The sequence below is a fragment of the Equus quagga genome, chromosome 8 (genome assembly GCF_021613505.1).
Source record: "Equus quagga isolate Etosha38 chromosome 8, UCLA_HA_Equagga_1.0, whole genome shotgun sequence".
Lineage (NCBI taxonomy): Eukaryota > Metazoa > Chordata > Mammalia > Perissodactyla > Equidae > Equus > Equus quagga.
In genome coordinates this window covers 81,915,700-81,924,177 of record NC_060274.1, presented here as the reverse complement: position 1 = coordinate 81,924,177, position 8,478 = coordinate 81,915,700, and positions in this window count along the sequence as shown.

The following is an 8,478-nucleotide window of genomic DNA, read 5'->3' as shown; positions in this document are numbered from 1 at the left end:
GAATTTAGTTTTAAAAAGTTGAACAGCCCCAAACCGCCACCCCAAATTTAGGTTCTCTTTCCATTTCAGGGAGTTCTAAGGTCAGTTCACAGACCCCTAAGCATCCATAGACCCTAGTTAACAACCCACACCTTAAGGATTTTTTTTTTTCATATTTTGGGTTTTGTTTGAGTGTGTTTTTCTGAGGCAAAAGTATAATCTCCTAAGCACCTACGGGGTTGGGCCGGGGCCTGCCTCTTCGTGGCAAAGGCCCCCTTTGGAAACCTCCCGCAGTAACTTCTCACCCCAATAAATTAAATGCAGCCACAGTGTGGTCCATTACCCGAGAGTGTGAGGTGACGGCGCCTGTCAAAGATGGCCAGCCAAATACAGACTCTTAAATATTCCTACAGATAATAAATATCTGTGCAAGGAACGGATGTAAATAATAGGTTCCTATTCGTTTAGAAAGCTCTGAACTACAGCAATGAATAAACGCATTGCAGACTTGATGAATGCCCCCAAGTCCTTCCACAAAGGTGGGGGGCAGGTCTTAAAAATGTTTTGACCTGGGCCTGTAGCCTGGGTGCAGGGCTCTAGGCGCTGAGGGCACCAGCGCCTCTGCGTGTACCTTACCCGGGCCTCTAGGAATGTAAATATCACGAGTTCAGACAGGCCGGGGGCCCCGGAAAGAGCGAGCAGCGGTTATTAGCAAATCATTTTAATTCCGAAGCTGTCGAGAATATTTGCTTTCACTTGGCCGCGCGGGGCTGGGATTGATAAGAGAGAAACAATTCTTGTCACCCTCTCCTTGTGGGTTGGGAAACAGGGTCACTGAGTCCTGGGCTCGGCTTTCATAGCCTCTGGGCGTAGTCCACAAGCGCACCCAGAGGCGAAGCCCTCGTTGCACTTAGTGGGACTGCAGGCGCTCCCTCCCATCACTTGGTGCTGTGTTCGGAAACCAGAATTGAAACGCGTGGAACAAGCTGCAGGAAAGTCTGACATCTGGGACAGAGGTGGCTACTCCATCTCTGGCGTTGGCGGTCCCTCAGATAAACCCTCATTGTCTTCTTTTAATTTGCCCCTGAAGTTCATTTTTTCAGCGGCTGGTCTTTAAAATGCTTCCATGCATCGGATAGTCTTCTTTTTTTCTACTTTATTTCTCTTTTGAGTTCCTCTACTTCCTCTATTTTTATCAATGATATAATTTTATTTTGGGTAAGGATTATTTTTACCCCCAGAAATGGGGAAAATAATCAAATCTCCAATCGGTTGTTTCTTCGAACTTAAGCCTGCGTTTATTCATGGATCAGAAAATATTTAAACCGTTATAAACTTTATTCATCACTGGTCAACTTTAGAGCTATTTCTTGTTTTTTAAAATGGAGATGTAACCTTGGTGTGTGTCTTATTATAGATAGATCATGTTAATCTTCCATCCACGGAAAAAAGAGCATTTACGTGTGTGAATCTGAGTAATTATTCATGTAGGGTAACTAATTCTACCAGGCTTGATTTTGCATTTTCAGACATACTTCTTTGTATCTAGTTTGGAGGGACATTAACAACATTTAAAAAAGATCTTCTGGTGTAGTGGAGGGACCTTGCTGACGTCCAACAACAGAGGAACACTCTTCTTTTCTTTTTTTTTTTTTTGTTCTGGGTCAGCAGTCTCGTTCAGTTCTTTATTTTGGCCTCCTGAGCCCAAGCTGTACACTCCACGTAAACCGGAGCGGTGTGGTTGGTTCTGCGACGGCTGCGTCCCGCGCGCGATCTGACTCGCAGCGCTGGGGCATGAGGAAGCGCAAACTGTCATTTCTCGAGGAAAGAAATCCCGCGTCAACGCTCGCCTGGGAAGAATCCGGGAAAGCCGAGAATTCCCGCGAGCTGCAGCCCACTAAGCATCCTAGATCGCAAGAATCACTGTCCTTCAGATTTTTGACAAACTGATGTTTTGCTTTATTTTAAAATCTTATCGTTTGGTTATTGTTGCTGCTGGGAACGCGAGCCTTTATGACGAAGACCTGCCTGGCCTTCCTGGGCAGGTCCGCTTCCTAGCCTCTCCCGCGACTGCTTTCATTTAGGCAGGGCCAGCCTCTGGATTCAGCTGACATTTCCCCCCAATCTAACAGTCAACTTCAAGGCTCTTGCTTCACACTTGGAGCTTTCCGCGCGGAAAAGTCGGTGGAAAAGCCGCGACTTGACTTTTATCACCACACCCTGAGGGCCCAAAAGCAGGTTCACCTCTGGACTGGAGGTGGACGCCTCACCGATCCCCCCCCCCCCCCGCCCCCGCGCGCCTGGCCCCCCGGTGCCACTAGCGCGCTGTCCAGCGCGGAGTTACTTGGCTCCGACCTAGCCAAGATCAGAGGCCGCAGGGCTCGCCAGGGTTTAAAGGGGGCTCTGCCACCGGAAGTCATTTGACAAGTCTCAGGCAGGCCTTTCTAATTTTTACTGCTTGGCAGAGCTTTGCAAATCTCTAAACACGCTGTAACCTTCTTCAAACAATGCTCCAGACACACTTGAGGGTTGGGTTTTATTTTAGGGCCCAGCAGAATGGAAACTGCATCTGCAGAGGCCCCCTCCACGGTCGGGCCCGCCCCTCTTCCAGCATCTTCCCTAGATCCTTGCCTCCTTCAGTCAGGCGATTCCCGCCCTTCCATCCGCCCACCCAGCCCCAGGAGCCCTCTGCCCCGGGAGGCCGCAGACAACCTCGTGCTGGAGAATCACCCCGTGCCCCTGCGGCGGGCGGCGGGGAGAGAACCTCTCGAGAACCGAGCAAAACCGGCGAGGGCAGGCCGGGTGATTTATAGCCCTGATCAACTTTTTAGGAAGCAGAAATTAACCTGAGGGGGATTAGGCTGCAGCTTTGAAGTTCACGGTTTTGTTTTCCTTCAACTCAGCCCTGCGATCAAACAGTTCTCGATTCCTTTTACTCGCCTCCTCCTCCTCCTCCTTAGGTCTCTCATCACCTCTCTCCTTCCCTAGCAACAATTCCAGCAGGGATTTTCATAATTTCAAACAAAAATATCTCCAGACCAGCGACTGAAGTTCCTGACTGACCTAGCGAACAAAGGCAGCATACTGTCCACATCCCTGACTCCTTGGAAACCTGTTTTACGTTTGAAACTGTTATTTATCTTTGGAGCTCGGGAGGAACAAATTTGTTTCCGTCTTTTTTTCTTTGGTTCTTTCCCGCTTACTCCACCCTCATGTATTGGTCTTCCCCCGCAGAGCAGAAGCACAGCCAGAGTTGGGGTGATCAGCGGCTCTGTGGGTGACCACTAACTTCTCAGCGTGTCCTCCAGGTACTGCGGGTTTGTAGATTCCTCTCCTAGTTGGCCAGGAAATTCAAATGCAAACATGAAAGACCTCCCTTGCCGCCCTGCGCTCTTACCTTGGCCCCCTTTATTTCCATACCCGCAGCTCTCCCCCACCCCAGCAGGTCTCCAAGGGAATCTGTCTCCTGCGGTTCTTTCCCGCAGGCGCCTGCTGAAAAGGCAATTTCCTTGGGGGTGTGGTTGGGGCGAGAGAAAAACAGAAACCAGGATTGTTTGGGCCCTGAAACCATCCAAGTTTTATTGCATCCGCTACAAAGTCAACTAACTCTTAATGAGCATCCAAGCGGAAAAAGGCCGAGGTGTACTCCGTGTTAAGGCAGAGGGGGTAAAAAGTTGACTTATTTCTTTCTCTTGCGACCAAAGCTTGCAACACCTTCCCGCGAGGCTCTTCCCAACGCCAAGAGTACAGACATGAAAGTCGGAAGGCATCAAGTTTCAGCTCCCTGAGTGATGGAAGATCATTCGGCCACGAGGACCTTCGAAGTTGGCCCCGTCTACAGCTTGTAATGAAAAGGATAATCTGTCTTGTAATAAAAAACAGGACCCACACAAACAAACCCAGCATCCAACCGCCTTCTACCGCGCCTCACTCTTCCCTAATAAGGGCCAGTGACAAATATTGCCGTCCAGTTCCACCCAAAAAAGAGGAAGCAGTAGATCTTCCTTTTAATAACTTCCCAAAGTGTTACAAATAATAAAAGGGACGCATAAATCATCGCAGGGGCGTCTGAACGTGGACCACGGAAGGATTTACTCCTCTCAAGCCCGGACTTCCAACCACGCTCTCACTGGCTGCTTCCTTGTAGCCCGGCCCCCAAATCCTCCCTCTTATTGGTCCGTCAGGCGGAGTGACGTACGGAAAGGGCGTGGGGTCGGTAGGGGACGGAGTCCATCAGCGCGCATGCGCCCTATGGCGTGAGTGTGTGATTGACAGCAAGGGGAGGTGTGCGCGCGTGCGCGTGGGTCTGTGCGTTTGTTGGGCGGGGGGATGTGTGTGGTGGTGAGGGTGATGGGAGTGATGGTGGTGATAGTAGTGGCGATGAGTGCTCGAACTGGAGTTGCTCCTGCCTGCTCCGTGAATGTAGTTCTCTTTGCGGGCATTTTCCGCTGAGTCAGAGGGGCTGACAGTTACAAACCGCACACTCACGGGCTTGGAAGACCTTCTGGAAGCGATTTACCAAGGAGGGTCTCCAGCAGCCAACACACGGGGGAGGGAGTAAAGAGAAAGTAGAAGGCATGGTTTACTGTTGGTCTGAAAAAGATACTTGAAAACCCTCAGGAAGAGATTTAATTTTGCCGCTGTGTCGATTTGTGCTTTTCTTGTAAAGTGCACACTAAATTACGCTTCGTCTAACAGCCGAGGCTTCGTATGCACCACACACTTCTCCCCACCTCCTCTCAGCACCGATTTTGCCCCGTTCGGTTCTCCTGCAGTCACAGGTTACACACACATCTTAGCCTCTTGTAGTCATGCAAACCAGGTCGAACTTTAAAGATACCCGGAACAGTCTGATAATCCTTAACTGCAAGAAAGAAAGAAAGAAAGAAAGAAAGAAAGAGAAGGAAAGAAGTTAAAAAAAAAAAAAGAAAAAGAAAGAAGTAAAGAAAGGAAGAAGAAAGAAAAAAGAGGAAAGAAAAAGAAATAGGCATCAACCAGTAAACAATAGTGTTAAAGATAAATAAAATACCGAAGGAAAAACCCATTGGCTATTGAATGTAAAGTTTGAAATTAATTTCCCAAACCGGTTAATGCCGTAGAAGCAACTCCAGTTTATTGCAATGCTTGTTGTTAACGGCTAGTACAAAATTCTTCAGAGGCGAGGGCTGGCTTAGTGGAGAGGAGAGACGTTGCTCCGTTGCCCTGTTGCATCCAAATTCTCGTTTCAGACAAGTTTCTTTGGCGTGTTGGAGCTGGCCGGGGGCTGGAGAGTGTTTTCCCGTTATAAAGTGTTATGTCCTTGGTTCGTGTTTGCATATATTTTAGGGAGATAATGAACGTCTTTTAGCTCTGCACGTATTTTAAATTACAGTAGCCCTAGAAGAATTTTATAGCTGGCAAATCAAAGCTTCGGTTTTACGAATTCTAGAATTTAAAACTGGCAATTATCTCTTCGCAGGCCCTGAGATTTTTTCCTTTGTTTTTATTTTGGGTGTGGGTGTATGTGAAGAAATGTACAAATAAAAGTATCACAGACCCTCCATTCAAGTACTACTCTGTCTGTGAGTGCACAGTAAATAAATAAAAAGAGCAGAGTGAGGAAAAATGTGACTATTAAAAAGCAAAATAATGTTCTTTTAAATATCCCCCTTGGTGCATTTTTTCTTGTGAAGCAGTGCTTTCAGCCTGCCTATCTAAGTATTGAAAGCAGTGTTTTTACACTATCACAGTAATTTTGTCTAGAAACCTCATGTTCCCCTTTAATTTTAAAATTATCATTTACATGAAATTATTAGCATTCATATTCTCTTTGCGTTTTATTATGCCTTTGATTACTTATAGATATTTTAAAGCAGCAAACAGTAAATAAAATTAGTGAACAAGGCTTTGATAGTCGCTTATTTTTGTTTAATTGAATGTTTTTATTTTATTAGATAAGTATAGACTTAAATTTATTTGAAAATAACGAGTAAAACAATACTTTTCTTTCGCTCTGCTAGAACGAAGTGGTTTTTCATTCTTCTCCGTCCGATTCTTTCCCTTACAGCTGCCACAGCGGACTGACAAGCTCCAAGCGACTGGAGGACTAGTATGCAAATTTCAGATGATTGACACCTACAGTAGAAACCAATCACGCTGGAGTAGGTTGCTGGTTGGTTGGCAACGATTTGACGTAAAATTGACGTTTCAAAAAGCTAACATCCAATCAAGGCAACTCATGCAAATAAAGGAAGGAGTCACGTTACCAAGGGCCCGGGAGACTTGAGCACGCCCTCACGTGTTCAGTGGTGGATATTGCACAGACGCCAGCACGATCCTCTGAATAAATGCAGCAAAATGCTCAACTCTACAGCTCACCTAGGCCTTTCTCAAACTTCTGTGCCACTGGAATATAAATTATCTTTTTTAAAAATCAAGAGTTACGTCGTGCACGTACATAATGGTTTAGTCTAGAAATCTATGTAATGTAACTGTGAACTTCCAGCGCAAAGAATTTCCTTCTCCATTCCCACCAACCCACGGAATCTCTGTCTTTAAATTAATCCTTCGTGGAGGAGGCTGTTTCCTACCTTGGTTTCAAAACGACGAGATGTTCAAAGCCTTTCCCCGGAGAAACCCACCCTAGGCACAGATGGTCAGTAAATTTGGCTTCTTCAGCGAAATTCCGCATGGCACCGCCAGATGGCACAAGGATCGCCTTCCACTCTCCTCACCGCCCCCACCCCTGCAAGTAATTTAGAAAAATTGAAAATCGAACACTTTTATGTTTTATAGCTAAGTTAAGTGAGAACGTACTCGCACTGTTATGAAGCTGCATATTACGAAAATAAGCTTTGTTGGTTGTTGTTTTAATGCGAAACTTCCTCTTGAGATTTTGCCCAGGAAAGTTTGTGAGTAAAATACTCATCCTGTGAAACTGTTTGCAAAAACATTTCCTTAAAACAAAGTGTGCACCATAAGCACAGCAAGCACCAAGCGAGTTAGAAGGGTAAGGGTAAGAAGCGGCTGCGTTTCTGAGGGTGTCGTTTGCACGGCTTCTTAGGGTTAAAATGAGATCCAGGGTGAAGCTTAACTCCCCAACGAGCGGTCTTCCAAGGAGCCGAGCTTGGCTAGACCAGTGGCGCGAGGTTGGATCGAGCTGGCTAGAGTAGCGTGACTTCTTTAGGGGTTCATTTTGGGGTCCCGATTACAGACAGGGAAGATTTTCTTTCCCTTCACAAGTCACTGGAGTCGGAGGCAGAGCCTTTGTTTTGCCATTCCAGGCAGTGGCTTTGGGGATGGGACCTCGGAAAGTATTGACCTCTACTTCTCATCTGTCTTCCTCTTTACGAGTATCTTTGTTTTTCTGTTTGGATTTATCATGAAGAGAGGGGTTCGTGCGGTCCCTACTTCAAGGCCAGACAGAGCTAATGGTATTTGCACAGGAGAGAAGGAGGAAAGAAGAAAAGACCCAAGTACAGAAACAAGTGAGCCCATTTACAGGTTGACCGCCCTTTTCCCGAGACCCTTCATGTTTTCTTCCCTCATTTAAACAAGCAGAATAATTGTACATTCATTTTCGATCACTCTACCCTATAATTATGCATTTTAAAATTGCAGTTAGCAGTTAAAAATAGATCTTAAATGGGCATATTTATTACTTTTTAAGATGTCTCTGAAAACAGCCATTAAGCTCTCATCTTACAAAAAGGCGAATTCACTGGGTTGGTTGCTTCTGCTTTGTCTGCAGACTTTTGTTCAGCCGGAAAGTAATGGTTAGGATGTTCGCGCGAACTCATGTCTGCCCTGACGTCCCAACTGTGGGTAACTGTCCAGCCCAACACCATATCCTTCGCGTCTGCGGAGCAAGACTGCACATTTTCACCAGCCCCAGTGTCTAGTGATCCACTTCACAAGCTGTAGGTAGGAAAGCTCATCACACCCAGTCACATATACATACGGAAATTGAACACGTAAAACATTTTTTTCCTGAAGAGCTACCACTTCGGATTTGTTCGTTCAGATTGAACCCTGCGTTTATTTTATTTCACTATCTGCACGGTTTTTTCTTTTTCCCTCCGAAGCAACATATGATCAGGGAGCATCATACAGAGGGGAAAGGTAAACCGAAAATATTAGGGAGGGCTCATTTCCCTTAGGTAGTGAGAAGAGTGATGAGGAGAGGGAGAGAACTCAGCAACCTAAACTCTCAGGCTAACATTTAAGGGAGAAGTTTCTCTTAAATTCCCTGAAGTTTCCAAGCACAGGCTCGCTGCTCTCTTAAAGTTTGTTTCCCGCGCTGCAAAAAAAGGGAGCAAACTGTGTTTCAACAGAGATGGGGCCTGGGGGCTCTGCAGGCTACGCCTGGGGCCCCGGGGGAGCTGGCAGCTCCGCTTCCTAACCTCTGCGTCTGAACTTCTTTTGCTTCCCCCTCAATAAACGCGGGCCCCGAGGTGCGAATTCGGCGGCCCGGGCGCGGGGGGACGGTGCAACCGGGAGCGGGACTGCGCGGGGGGACGG